Consider the following 15,517-nt stretch of genomic DNA (forward strand, 5'->3'; position numbering starts at 1 on the left):
TATAGAGTACGCCAAGACCCTCACTGTCATCCATTACAAGGGGCTTAATGTACATAAAGTAGGGGTGTTACTGATAACGCCAGCCTTAAGTGATATTAATGACCTTAAAGACTACGGAGTGAACGCCTGCCCGTTACAATGCTGAGTGATTCCTGATCTTTGGTTGGTCGAGTGATTCCTTGGGTGGTTGAGTGACAATAGGTAGGAGGACTCCCGAGTGACATGACTGTCGAGTGGATTGCACTCGACATCTCTGACTGGGGGTCCCTTGCTGTCTCTTGGACTTCTTATCTTCTAGGGTAGTGACCTTGGGTAGGACGTATAAGTCAGGCCTATGACCCTACCCCAAGTCTGTATCCTCATCACCTCCTACTGGATTGATTCCTTGGTTCTCAAAAACTGTGGGAAATACTTACGCTACTTTGATGCATCACCCTTTCCTCTTCAAGGAAAAAACAAACGTATGCTCAAGAGGTAGCAATGCTACCGGCGCAGGGCTTTGCCTAAGCACTACGATGGTATGATCGAGGTGTGTAACTGTGGAGGGGGGCACCGCACATGGTTAAGGGAAACTTGTGTGTTGTAGGTTGCCCCCTACCCCCGTATATAAAGGACTAAGGGGGAGACCGGCCGACCCCTAGGGCACGCCCCAAGAGAGGAGTCCTACTAGGACTACTAGTCTCTACTCCTAATGTGTCAGTTGGTAGTCTCCGTCGGTTAATTTTTGTCCCACAAGAGACGGTTTTTTTTCGTCCTCAATTTCGTTGGTTAACCATCGTAGAGTTATTTTCCGTCTCGCCTCTCTGTCTCCCATCGATTTTTTTATCGTTCAGCCCGCACCCAGGAGACGCTCCTCCCCGCCCTCTCCTATGCGCTCGATCCCCTCTCACGCTAGGGTTCGTAGAGGTTGCGCCGCCACCGCTCGGCTCGGCCTCCTCCTTCCCTTCCCTCCCCCCACCTCCAGCCACACCCGTCCGACCACCTATCGGATCCCGCGCCGCCACGCCTACATCGCTCCGGTCTTCTCCCACAACTCGCGCATCGCAACGGCGCTCGCGCCCGCGCGGTCTCCTCCATGACCTCTCTCCCTTGCGGCGGCGGCGACACACATGACGCATCCGACGGCGAGCTCCACAGGTCAACGCATCCTCTCTTCTCTCCCATGGAAGTCCCTCCCCTCTCACATCTCTATCTATCTGCGAGCGGTGGCGGCCGGCTACGCGAGAGGTCGATCTGGTTACGCCTTCCCACCATCGACCGTGCTACGTCGCTATCGGAGGGGCACCCTGCCGCTGTCGGGGTCTCGCCATCATTAAAGCACGCCACCACGCCGCCGCTCTTCTGTCTCTCCCTGCTCGCCTCCCGCGGCCAAGACTGACCGCATCCTGCACAATCTTCGTCCGCCCCTCGATTCCGACCCACCTGCGTGAAACAGACCGGCGAAGAAATTTGGGCGCACATCTCGCCTCACCAAAAGAATAAGATTGCTTACCTCTCGCGCGTATGACTTGGGGCGGCGGCGGCCGCCGCGGCCGTCAGCCGTTCAGAGCCTCCCACGATGGCACCAACGTCGGGCGGCCAAAGCCCAGCATCAACGCCCATTCCTTTTTTGCGTGTGCACTTTCCTCCATTGCATCCCCCTTCTCCAACACGCCTGGCGGAACCGTTGGATCGATGGCGTGCGTCTCTGCATGTGCGTTCGAGTGGGCATACGTGATCTGTCCATGGCGGGCATGCGAGTGTGCTGTGTTGGGCGTGTTTGTCCTGTGGATGCCCTGTGCACCTGCAGGATCCAGACGGTTGTCTGTGGCCGAGCTCCGCCATCCTGCGCCGTAGGACTGACCCAGGCGACCTGATCAGAGCAGGTTCGATCTGATATACCCTTTTTCCATGGTCTTCCCACCCCCTCCCCTATCATCTGATGTATCAAGAATCGAGGGTCACGGCTAATATAGGAGGGTTGATGATCTATAATCAGCAGATCGATGGCCATGAAGATGGAGCCTGGAGCCACGTAGCAGCTTTCCGATTTAAGGTTAGGTTATTTGTTCTATTGTTACAATTGTGGGATCATCGATTTGACTCTTAGTGTAACATATGGCTTTGTTTCTCCAGCTAGCTGATGTAGATGGATAACGTTGTCGCCGCTAATCAAGGGCGCGGGGGGTGGCCAGGCGTGGCTGGGTGGTGACCTCGTGCAGATCGCAATCTGGAGGTAGGAAAAGGAGGTGCGTGTGTGCTGTGTTCAGGTACTGCATGCCTGCAGCCAATCCATTTATGAGAATTGTAACTTTCTTTTCAATTTCCTCACAGCAATCTTATTCTTTGCAAGGAATTTGAACTCTATTTCAACGTGATCGACATCCCATTGTGATGCACCGTCAGATTGTTACCATTTTTTTGGAGAAAGTTTGATATGATTTTTCATGGAAGGATTTGCCTGTATTAAATGCCTTACTGAATATAGCATCGGTTGCTTGATTAGCATTACTTCTTGAAGGACAAAACTATTGATTCTTTTTGGCTACAGAAAAAAGTTTTGGATGCAGAGCTGGGTGGTTTCTTCATAGAACTAAGGAGCCAGTAAAAAAACATGAGAATTCGTCACCTGTCTTAGCCATCGCAACCTCCTGAACAAGGTTTGCCAGCATCTAGCTTAATCCTTGTGAATGGTTGGTAGCAGATCTATCTTACAAGCAGAAAACATCTACTTTGTATTTTATTTTTCTGAATTACATTCATCCCTAGCTGCACTTACAGGTCAAAAACACCCACATACTTCAGTTTTCACAGCCAGCAGACCTAGAAAAAAATATAAGTGTATGAGCATGTACCGTATAATTGGGGAGATTAGGGGAATGTATTAACAAGTGACAATCGTATTTCCTTGCGTCCTCGATGCTGCTTCCTTAGCTCACATAGTAGTTCTTTTAATACGTACCCTACTCGATTTGATTGGCAGGCTTCAGGTAATTTGTGTTTGTGTGGTAACATCAGCGGACCTGTACTGCTACGAATTACATCACAGACTATGTGCTACTTTATTAATTGTAGTTTCTTTGTTCAATTAGTTCTCTGGAAAAAAACCACTTATTCTCCCGGTGTATATGTTTTTTTTTGCGAATTCCCGATGTATATGTTTAATACTAATCTTCCAAAGATTGTTGTAAGAAATAACTACATTTACTCTCTTCTCTCATCAATGGGCTAATTCTATAAAAGAACTAATAAGGAGATTTCTTAGCAGTACTGTATATGTTTGGAGCAGTGAGATAATTCTATCCTATATGACTTTCTTTCTCTTGCCTTTCCTGATTTCGTTTTCCCCTCCATTTTTTTCAGGTTCCAAAGTTTGGCCGCAGCTAGCTTGATATGGAGACATTTCCTGTTAGGAGTTAAACTTTGGTTTGGAGGCATCGAGCTTTGGCTGTAACTAGCTTTCTTACTTGGTATACCTCTGTCAGCATTCAGGTAAACACTATCTACCACATTGTTTAATCTGGGGTTTACTCTGGTGCCACGTGTACTATATTGCTAGATTTAACTTTAATCTATGAGTTGCTTTGTATCTATTTCGGCATAAATGGTTCATCATACTAGAATTTAATTGGTGATCTTACTTCTGTTGCCTATTAGTGACTATGAAATATATTGCATTTTCATGGAAGCAGGAGCTGGGTAGTTGTTGAGCGGGTTGTGTGAGAGGCGGTCGGCGAGCACGGGCTAGACGGGAAGGTGATGCTTGCAATGGCGACCATGCCGGTGGGCAGGGCAAAGTCGATTGTGTCCATCATGGTGTTTCCGAGGGGGAGCGAGGCATCTGCCATCGCGCATCTGAAGAAGTCGATGCTCGGGGCGAGGTTGACCACCGTGGCCGGCGTGAAAGCGGACGGACTTAAAGGCATTGGATGCTTGATTAGCATTACTTCTTGAAGGACAGAGATTATTGATTCTTTTTGGCTGCAGCAAAAAGTTTTGGATGCAGAGCTGGGTGGTTTCTTCATAGTACTAAGGAGCCAGTGAAAAAACATGAGAATTCGTCACCTGTATTAGCCATCGCAACCTCCTGAACAAGGTTTGCCAGCATCTAGCTTAATCCTTGTGAATGGTTGGTAGCAGATCTATCTTACAAGCAGAAAACATCTACTTTGTATTTTAGTTTTCTGAATTACATTCATCCCTAGCTGCACTTACAGGTCAAAAACATCCACATACTTCAGTTTTCACAGCCAGCAGACCTAGACAAAAATAGAAGTGTATGAGCATGTAGTGTATAATTGGGAGATTTGGGGAATGTATTGACAAGTGACAATCGTATTTCCTTGCGTCCTCGATGCTGCTTCCTTAGCTCACATAGTAGTTCTTTTAATACGTACCGTACTCGATTTGATTGGCAGGCTTCAGGTAATTTGTGTTTGTGTGGAAACATCAGCGGACCTGTACTGCTACCAATTACATCACGGACTATGTGCTACTTTATTAATTGTAGTTTCTTTGTTCAGCTAGTTCTCTGGAAAAAAATCACTTCTTCTCCCGATGTATATGTTTTTTTTGTGAATTCCCGATGTATATGTTTAATACTAATCTTCCAAAGATTGTTGTAAGAAATAACTATATTTACTATCTTATCTCATCAGTGGGCTAATTCTATAAAAGAACTAATAAGGAGATTTCTTAGCAGTACTGTATATGTTTGGAGCAGTGAGATAATTTTATCCTATATGACTTTCTTTCTCTTGCCTTTCCTGATTTCGTTTTCCCCTCCATTTTTTTCAGGTTCCAAAGTTTGGCCGCAGTTAGCTTGATTTGGAGACATTTCCTATTTCGGCATAAATGTTTTATCATACTAGGATTTAATTGGTGATCCTGTTGCCTTTTGGTGACTATGAAATATATTGCATTTTCATGGAAGCAGGAGCCGGGTAGTTGTTGAGCGGGTTGTGGGAGAGGCGGTTGGCGAGCGCGGGCTAGACGGGAAGGTGATGCTTGCGATGGTGACCATGCCGGTGTGCAGGGCAAGGTCGATTGTGTCCATCATGGTGTTTCCGAGGGAGAGCGAGGCATCTGCATCGCGCATCTGAAGAAGTCGATGCTCGGGGCGAGGTTGACCACCATGGCCGGCGTGAAAGCGGATGGACTTAAAGGCCGGTGACAGGTTTGCCGTCGTCGCACCGTCTCTCAACTTGGTGGGGAGGCCTGCTTCTGTGACCACGACCAGGCCATTTTGTTTGTAATAAAGATACTAATTGTATACATATTCCCCAGCTTCAAAAACATTAGATAAATATCCAACTTGTTATTGAAAAATCTTGATTCAAGATAAATGGAACCTTTCCTATATACAATGAGCTTATTATCTGAAGGTTGCATTGATTGTGCTATTATTGCTGAAATAAGAGGCTTATGTGAATTTGTCAATCTTTGTGTACCTTGTAATAGTGACTGTCAATCTTTGTGTACCTTGTAATATTGACTGTCAATCTTTGTGTACCTTCTAATAGTGACACATGGATGCGTGAAGTTGAGTGGTACTCCCTCCGTAAAGAAATATAAGAGCGTTTAGATTCACTACTTTAGTGATCAAAACACTCTTATATTTCTTCTTTACAGAGAGAGTACTAATACTACTTACAAATGGATGATATATATCCAGTTATGAGTTCTTGGGTGGTGGCGATCGATTTGGTTAGTTAAGGACATACGAAGATTGCCCAGAAGGAAAAAAAGTAAAGAGAATTTATATTCGTCGTTGCATGATGGAATCTGAATGTAACCATGCTTAACCCGTATTTCTAAATTAGAAGAATAGTTTGATCAACGTGTTCATATTTTTATTATTTCATGGCAACGCATGGGAATTTGGCTTTTGCCCGTAGCAACGCATGGGCCTTATACTAGTCCTAGTAGGATTCCACCACAAGGGAGAGAGGGGAAGGAAGGAGAGGGAGAGGGAGTAGGAAAGGGGGGCGCTGTCGGTGTCAAAACCGGCGGATCTCGGGTAGGGGGTCCCGAACTGTGCGTCTAGGCGGATGGTAACAGGAGACAAGGGACACGATGTTTTTACCCAGATTCGGGCCCTCTCGGTGGAGGTAAAACCCTACTCCTGCTTGATTAATATTGATGATATGGGTAGTACAAGAGTTGATCTACCACGAGATCGGAGAGGCTAAACCCTAGAAGCTAGCCTATAGTATGATTGTTGTTCGTCCTACGGACTAAAACTCTCCGGTTTATATAGACACCGGAGAGGGCTGGGTTACACAAAGTCGGTTACAATGGGAGGAGATCTTCATATCGTATCGCCAAGCTTGCCTTCCACGCCAAGGAAAGTCCCTATCCGGACACGGGATGAAGTCTTCAATCTTGTATCTTCATAGTCCGGGAGTCCGGCCAAAGGTCATAGTCCGGCCATCCGGACACCCCCTAATCCAGGACTCCCTCAGTAGCCCCCGAACCAGGCTTCAATGACGACGAGTCCGGCGCGCAAATTGTCTTCGGCATTGCAAGGCGGGTTCTTCTCCAGCTCCATATACTTGTAGAATAGTGTCCGACTTCTGATAAATGCTGCGCTCCTTGGCTTCCACGTCCAATAAAGGCCATCTTCCACGTGTCGAACGAATGTGAAAAGCCAAGGTATTTTTACATTTTCCCCCCTAGCTGCTCAAATAAGCTGCCTATATAAAAAGAGACGAGGATCTAGATCCGAACCACACCATCTCCCCTTCGCAAGCTTTCATAGGAGCGCTTCTGACCAGAAAATCCATTCCACCATGGACAGCCAACGCGGCTCCTCTTCTCGCGCTCCCGGACCCAAGCCTGGAGATTGGGAGAGATGCTCCGTCCCGCACAACAAGCTAGTAGTGCTTCAATCCAAGGGGCTACTCCCCCCGGCATATATGGTCCCAGTTCGATCCGGGACTGCCACCTATGGCGACGGAGAGCAGGCGGAGAGCGTCCCCAATCCCTCCCAAGGAGAGCGGGTGTGCCTGGTACCTTATTTAATAAGGGGACTTGGATTTCCAATTCATCCGTTTCTCTGAGGTCTACTGGAGTTCTACGGCCTCCAGCTACACAACCTCACACCTGCCTCCATACTGCACATGGCGGGCTTTGTGGCCCTCTGCGATCTATTCTTGGGCGTCGAGGCCCATTTCACACTGTGGAAGAGGCTGTTTTGCCTTGTGCCCCGCTCTCAGGGGGGTCAATTTATCAAGTGGGCGGAGCCGAACTATGGTGCATCGCCAGGACCAGATACCTATCCGGTACCCCTAAGAAGGCGTCCGAGGACTGGTCTTCGGAATGGTTTTATGTGGATGACGTCCCCCTGCCGGACCCTGTGCGGATCAGCCTCCCTGAGTTTAACAATGCTCCGTTAAAGAAACGCCTTAGCTGACACCCACGGAATCCCCAAAGGGAAACTGGCAGGGACGTCCTTTACCTGATGAGCCGGATAAGATTGTTGGCTCATTCCGGATTGACCATGATCGAGGTCATGGCCACATGCATTACGCGGGGGGTGCAGCCGCTTCAGTACAGAGGCCACCCCATGTGGGATTTCAACAGGGAGGACGACGCCACACGGTGCAGTCGCAAGGGACCAGATTCGCCCGCCACTCTAATGAAGATCTTATCCACTTTGTACAAGGGAGAAGAAGAGGAATTCATCCGCGTCAACCCACGGGGCGAATTCTCCATGTATAACCCTCCGAGCTGGGTAAGCGAACACTTTCACTTATCTACCCGCTTTCGAAATTCTCATAACTGGGTACTTAGTCTGGCGATGTTAACGCAGGAGCTACGCCAGACGGTGAAGGAGATCAACAACCCTCCCCCACAGCCCGAGGACCCAGAACGGTCCCTCGATCCGGATTCCCAAGAGGACCCGGACTTATGTGTGGAGTTAATTGATGGGGTGTTTCATCAATTGAGTAAGGACAACACCTTACTGGCCATTACGGCCGATTATCCCGGACTACTTCCAGCCTCAAAGGTAACCGAGACCGAAGTCCTTGTACTTTGAAGGACGTCCATCCATGCCTTATTTTGAATGCTGTAAACCAATAGTGTTTCGTTTTGCAGGGGAAATCCTTGAGGCGGAGTGCCGGTCCCGCGGTGGGCAGCCAACAAGGGCCGCTGCAGCCAGGCGGGCCAAAAAGAAGTGCGGACCAGATCAAGACTCCGGTGCAACGGTACGGCGTGCAAATTTAATGCCTAGGGTTTATGCCCTAAAGTCATGCTAACGCTCATGCTCTCCTTAGGAAGAAGAGAGCCCGCCGGACTATATCCACCGGACAGACTTCAAGGTCGGGTCCGGAAGCGGAGGCGGACACGGGGCGCGTGTCGGGTGTTCCTCCGACAGAGGATGCAGATGGGCTATCTGCCACCAATTCAGAGGTGGAGAGTGCCATGAACCACATGCATCACCGGACTGTTCTTCAGGACCCATGTTTTTCCCGAGAGGCATTGAGCGCCTTTAATACGGGAGATGCGTACCTCCGTGCCGCTCAAAATGGTCTAGCCAGAGCCACAGAGCAGTATGTAAAAGACATACGGATGAGTAAATCTGATGGTTATATATGTCAGTAGCCCCTGAGACTTGAAATAGTTAAAATAACTGTTTTAAGGATCATATGTTATGCAGGGTCTTACAGAGAAGAACACGCAACTGTCTCAGGAGCTGGCAGAGTGCAAGGCCCAACTCGAGGCCGCACTGGCCGCTTCAGCTATTGCCAAGGGAACCCCCTCAGGTAATATATGCTCCGAAAAATAATTCCGTTGTAAAGTGCGGCATGTGTGTAATTCTGGCGATAACAATGCAGATGGGGCCGGAGTGAATCCGGACAAGCAACAACTCCTACGCCAGCTAAAGGCTGGCGAGAGCGTGCTGACAAGGGTGAGGCAAGAGAAGAACAAACTTCAAGACGCCAATACCCAGTTGGGCGAGGAACTAAAGGATGTTTGTATTCAGCTGTCTGCTTCCGTAAAGGAGAATCGGCGACTTCGACGCGGCATTTTTAGTAAGTGCTTGAACGAATTCTCGAAAAAAAATCGGCAAGGAAGTCGATTGACAGAGCTATGTCTGTAGGTCTGCTGACAGGTCGTCCTGCGGGAGGAAATGCCTGGTTCGACGGGGGACCTTCTTCCCGAGCTGGTGCAACTGCACGAACGAGTTCGGCAGGCAATGCAAGGCATTGTCCAGCCTATGTGGCCATCCCTCTCCGCACCCGAAGGCCTTGGGGAGCTTGCCAAGAAGCTGGAGGGAGTTCGACAACGCTTCCGGTTGTGGAAGATATCGGCCTGTCATCAAGGTGCCAGGGAGGCCTGGGCCATGGTGAAGACTCGGTACGCGAAGGCTGACCCGAATCATATGGCCGAAGTCGTCCCTATGGGTCCTGACGGAAAGGAGATCCCTGTCAGTTTAGTATATGGCCAGGTAGAGCTGGCTGCAAAGTATTCTCAATAGGACTGTAAATTAGACCGCCTGTTGGATGGTATTGAAGAAGAATATACCGGGTCGGATTGACTCTGTAATTTAAAATGACATGAAAAATGCCTTCTAGCCGGATTGTAGATCGTTTGTCATTGCGGACCTTTTCGCTTCGACCTCTGGACCCTATAGTCCGGAGTGTGTCCGAATACCCTCTCGATTATGTAAGATCCGGGGCATGCATGGAGACAAGGCGTAGGGGTCATAATTGCTTTAGCAGACAAGTGCCCAACTAGTTATGTTATATTACATGGTTAGTAAGAAACATCTTCTAGGGAGAATAGTTCCGTTAGGGGTTCCTTTCCCTGGGAGGCATGCCCTAAGGTGCATGTCCGAACTGCTAAAAATAGCAGAAAAGCATCTGGGAGCAGATAAATAAACAAGAAAAATCATCTTTTAGTTCACTGACCGAATATTCCCTTAAGAACGCTAGCTTTCGGCTTCACCCAGTCTGAGGTACACATCCGACTGACCCGGCAGTAACAATCGGAGAGGTGCTCCCTTTACCACCTAGCCGAACGAACGGGAACGTAGGGGTAAGCACAGGAGCCAGGCAACCCAGCTTGGCCAAAACTTAAGTCATATTGATGCATATAATGGTGTATAAAAGGTTCATGCGGAAGTGTCACACATGTTTTGGGCATGAGGACCGTTTATATAAACTTCTGATAAAGAAGCCCCCAGGTATGATGAGCGTGGGTGGCGCGTCAAGTATGTGCGAACAATGCGCAAGCAAGCCCCTAAGGGTTTTGGAGGAGAGAAAAAAAGGTAGGGAGAAGGAGAGAAATGCCAGACACCTAATGTGAAAAAATAAAAAGAGGACAGAGGAAAGAGACGAACACGGAGTCCGGCGCTAGGCGTAGAATCTTCGTAGGCATGCTGCGTTCCATGGGTTCGGCTCGAGTCGGTTTATCCGATGCGTTTCGCAGACGGTACGCTCCACCAGTCAGTACTTGGTCGATTATGAAGGGACCCTCCCATTTGGGCTTTAGTTTGTCCTTTTTCTTGTCCGGCAGGCGTAGAACTAGTTCGCCAACGTTATAATTTTTGGCCCATACTTCTCTGCTTTGATATCTTCGAGCCTGTTGTTGATAGAATGTGGAACGGGCTTTTGCTACGTCGCGCTCCTCCTCTAGTGCGTCCAAGCTGTCCCGCCGATCGAGTTCGGCTTCTCTTTCTTCGTACATGCGCACGCGAGGTGAGTCATGAATTATGTCGCAGGGCAGGACTGCCTCTGTGTCGTATACCATAAAAAATGGTGTGAATCCGGTAGTGCGATTCGGCGTGGTCCGCAGCCCCCAGAGTACGGAGTCAAGATCCTCTACCCAGTGCGTGTTAGATTCCTTGAGGGATCGCACTAGTCTGGGTTTGATGCCGCTCATGATGAGATTGTTGGCTTGCTCGACTTGACCGTTAGTTTGTGGGTGATAGACTGAAGCGTAGTCGAGCTTGATGCCCATGTTTTTGCACCAGAGTTTAACTTCGTCGGCCGTGAAGTTTGTGTCGTTGTCAGTTATGATGCTGTGGGGGACGCCGTAACGGTGTACAACCCCGGATATGAAGTCTATCACTGGTCCAGATTCGGCCGTCTTTACGGGCTTGGCCTCTATCCATTTGGTGAATTTGTCCACCTTGACCAGTAGATATTTTTTCTTGTGGGTTCCTCCTTTAAGGGGTCCAACCATGTCAAGCCCCCAGATCGCAAAAGGCCAGGTGATGGGTATGGTTTGTAGGGCGATAGGTGGCATGTGGCTTTGATTAGCGAATAGTTGGCAACCGACTCATCGCTGCACTAAGTCCTGAGCGTCTGCCCGGGCCGTCGGCCAATAAAATCCAGTACGGAAGGCCTTGCTTACAAGGGCCCGGGTTGCGGCGTGGTGCCCGCCTAGTCCGGCATGAATTTCAGCCAGAAGATTTCGCCCTTCTTCTTTGGAGATACACCTTTGAAGGACTCCGGTTGTGCTCTTTTTATAAAGCTCCCCCTCGTGGATTTTGTAGGTTTTAGATCGCCGCACTATGCAGCGGGCCTCGTTTTGGTCCTCGAGAAGTTCCTGCCTAGTTAGGTAGGCTAGGAATGGTTCTGTCCACGGGGCAATGACTGCCATTATTGTGTGGGCTGACGGTGTTATTTCGTTGGCGGAGCCACCAACTGTGTCAGAATGTTCGGTGAGGGGTAGTGTGGTTGTGCCCGAGCTGTTGTTTCCGGACTCTACCTCCCATGTTACGGATGGCTTGAAAAGCCTTTCTAGGAAGATGTTGGGAGGGACGGCATCGCGCTTTGCACCGATGCATGCCAACACGTCTGCTGCCTGGTTGTTCTCCCGGGCTATATGGTGAAATTTGAACCCCTCAAACCGGGCTGACATCTTTAAGACGGTGTTGCGATAAGCTGCCATTTTCGGATCTTTGGCGTCAAAGTCTCCATTTATTTGGGATACCGCGAGGTTTGAATCCCCACGGACCTCTAGGCGTTGAATGCCCATGGAAACTGCCATCCGGAGACCATGTAGAAGGGCCTCGTATTCGACTGCATTGTTGGGGTCCGTGTACATTATCTGGAGTACGTATTGTACTGTATCTCCTGTAGGGGACGTCAGAACGACGCCAGCCCCCAGGCCAGCCAACATTTTGGAGCCGTCGAAGTGCATGATCCAGTTGGAATATGCGCCGTACTCCTTAGGGAGCTCGACTTCGGTTCATTCCGTGATGAAGTCAGCCAAAACCTATGATTTGATAGCTCGCCGTGGCTTGTAAATTATATCGAACGGAAGGAGCTCGATGGCCCATTTGGCAAACCAGCCCGTTGCGTCGCGGTTGTTTATAATATCATTAAGAGGTACTTCGGATGCCACTGTTATTGAACACTCTTGGAAATAGTGTCACAGCTTCCGGGATGCCATGAACACCGCGTATGCTATCTTTTGATAATGCGGGTACTGGGACTTGCATGGGGTTAGGACAGTGGACACGTAGTAAACCGGTTTTTGGAGAGGAAATTTGTGTCCGTCCGTTTCTCGTTCGACGACGAGCACCGCGCTTACAACTTGATGGGTTGCCGCGATGTATAATAGCATAGGTTCGCCCGTGTTAGGCGCGGCCAGGACCGGATTTGTTGCCAGTATGGCTTTGATTTCTTCGAGTCCGGTCGTGGTGGCATCCGTCCACTCGAAGTGTTCGGTGCGCCGCAGGAGGCGATAAAGGGGTAATGCCTTTTCTCCTAAGCGGGAGATAAACCGGCATAGAGCCGCCACGCATCCGGTCAATTTTTGTCTTTGCTTGAGGTCTTTTGGGATATCCAATTGCGACAGAGCTCGGATCTTGGCTGGGTTTGCCTCAATTCCTCTACCAGATACAATGAAGCACAAGAGCTTTCCGGCTGGCACGCCGAAAACGCATTTTTCTGGGTTGAGTTTAATGTCATATGCTCGGAGATTGTCGAACGTGAGCCTTAGGTCGTCTACTAGAGTTTCGACATGTTTGGATTTGATGACCACGTCATCTACGTATGGTTCAACTGTTTTGCCGATCTGGTTGGCCAGACATGTCTGAATCATGCGCTGATATGTTGCGCCGGCGTTTTTGAGCCCGAAGGGAATCATGTTGAAGCAGAATGGGCCGTACGGGGTGATGAATGCTGTTGCGGCTTGGTCTGACTCTGCCATCTTGATTTGGTGGTAGCCAGAGTATGCATCGAGGAAGCACAATGAATCGTGTCCTGCAGTGGCATCGATGATTTGATCAATTCGGGGGGGGGGGGGGGATCCTTCGGGCAGGCTTTATTTAGGTCGACACATAGGCGCCAGGATTTGTCCTTCTTTGGTACCATCACCAGGTTTGCTAGCCAGTCCGGATGTTTTATATCTCTGATGAATCCGGCTTCCAGTAGTTTTGCTAGCTCCTCTCCCATGGCTTGTCTCTTGGGTTCGGAGCAACGCCGAAGAGTCTGCTTAACGGGCTTGAATACTTTTAGGATGTTCAGGCTGTGCTCGGCCAGCCTGTGTGGGATTCCTGGCATGTCTGAAGGGTGCCAGGCAAAAATGTCCCAATTTTCTCGTAGGAATTCTCTGAGTGCAGCGTCTACGTCGGGTTTTAGTTGTGCCCCGATGGAGGCCGTTTTTGTGGTGTCCATTGGATGGACTTGGAACTTGAATATTTCGTCTGTCGGCTTGAAGGAGGTGGACTTGGATCTTTTGTCGAGTATCACGTCGTCCCTGTCCACCGTTGACCGCAACACAGTTAGTTCCTCAGCTGTCAGGGCTTCGGATAGTGCCTCGAGGGCCAGTGCGGCTGTCTTGTTTTCGGTGCGGAGCGCTGTGTCCGGATCACTAGCAAGAGTGATGATTCCGTTGGGTCCGGGCATTTTGAGCTTCATGTACCCGTAATGGGGTATAGCTTGAAAAATTGTGAATGCTTCTCGCCCTAACAGAGCATGGTATCCGCTGCTGAATGGGGCCACTTGAAATGTGACCTCCTCGGATCTGTAATTATCCGGCATGCGAACACTATGTCCAGTGTGATTTTCCCTGAACAGCATGCTTCCCGGCTGGGGATTATTCCTCTAAAGGTTGTGTTGCTTCGCTCAATGCGGCTCCAGTCTATTTCCATTTTTCGCAGTGTTTCCTCATAGATGAGGTTCAATCCACTGCCGCCGTCCATGAGTACCTTTGTAAGCCGGAAGCCGTCCACTATCGAACTAAGGACCAATGCGGCTGGTGCTCGGGCTGTCTGGAATTTAGGTTCGTCACTGGCATTAAAAGTAATAGCCGTGTCACTCCATGGATTTATTGTTGCTACCTGGTAGACTTTGCAAGGCTGCGGAGCGTTCGCTTCCTTGCATTATTCGATGTGAAGGTCTCGAAGACTGTTGACACCATACTGGTGTTTCCGGGGTGGTGCTCTATGGATTCTGGAGTTAAAAGCTCCTCGCCACTCCTGGCCACCTGCCGGAGTATCCAACATGCTCTAAGGCTGTGATTTGGTGCGACTTCCTCTGAACTATGAATTTTACAGGGTCCATTGAGCCATCCCTCCAGTACGGTCCCATACCCTATAGAGGGTTTTTGTTTTTTGCTGTTTGGCTTAGGTGCCTGGCGATAGTGCGCCCTTTTGTTTCGGACTGGGATTGTGTTCAGGGCCGGATTATCCCAGAACTTCGTTTCGGTTTTCCGAACGCTTTCTGTCGCACAGTACTTTTGTACTATGGATGTCAAGTCGGCAAAGCGTGTAATTGTGCGACGACTTATGGCGTTGAGGATTCCGATGTCCGTGCAGTTGTTACAGAAGAATGTAATTGCATCCTCCTCACGGCAGTCCTTTATCCTGTTTATAACCAGGAGGAATCTGGCCCAATAGTGGTGTACTGTTTCTCTGGGCTCTTGCCGTATTTTGGTTAAATCCCTTACTGTTGGGTGGGCGGGTGGATTTAAATCCGGAACCTCGCCCGATCTAAGACTCAGGGGCCAAGAAATTTCCGAATCTGGAAGCTTGTTTTCTTGGACGTTATTCAATGAATCGGGCCTACTGCCTGACTTTAGGTTCAGGGCTTGGGCAATATCCTCCCCTCTGCGGATACCCGGCTTGGAGGGGTCGGGAGTCCGGACATATCTGGTCCTTAGGATGGGCGAAGATTCGTCGCGTTGTTCTTCCACCACTTCAACATGGTGGGTGACCTGGGGAGAGTCGATCTCTCTCTGACCGAGTTTAAGCCCAATCTGGCCGTAATCTGTAGCGACTCCCAGGGCGGCGACGCGATCCAAGAGCTCGTTTAGGGAAGAGAGCTCCATCGGATCTAACTGCTCGGCAAGTTCCGAGCTGATCTGGAGATTGCTTTCGATGACCCGAGAGGTCATCGCCGGCGCGTCGGCCGAACAGGCGGTCATCAAAAACCTGCCTAGCCGGAGAGTTTGGCCGATAGCCAAAGCTTCTTTAGCAACTGAGCCGTCTTTAAAGACGGGGCGTGGCATCCTTCCTGTTGGTGACGACACAGAGGAACTCTCAATGAAAGCACCAATGTCGGTGTCAAAACCAGCG

The 15,517-nt window shown here is 49.4% G+C and overlaps 1 long non-coding RNA gene across 1 annotated transcript; it reads left to right on the forward strand.

Moving 5' to 3' along the window:
- The first annotated feature begins 1,933 nt into the window (after positions 1–1,933).
- LOC119307288 lies at positions 1,934–5,201 on the forward strand. The gene is made up of 5 exons (XR_005149232.1): positions 1,934–2,035; positions 2,116–2,639; positions 3,343–3,471; positions 3,672–4,075; positions 4,777–5,201. It is a non-coding gene; the product is annotated as an uncharacterized LOC119307288 (long non-coding RNA).
- The last annotated feature ends 10,316 nt before the right edge of the window (positions 5,202–15,517 follow it).

Source organism: Triticum dicoccoides, chromosome 1B (genome assembly GCF_002162155.2).
Source record: "Triticum dicoccoides isolate Atlit2015 ecotype Zavitan chromosome 1B, WEW_v2.0, whole genome shotgun sequence".
Classification (NCBI taxonomy): Eukaryota; Viridiplantae; Streptophyta; class Magnoliopsida; order Poales; family Poaceae; genus Triticum; species Triticum dicoccoides.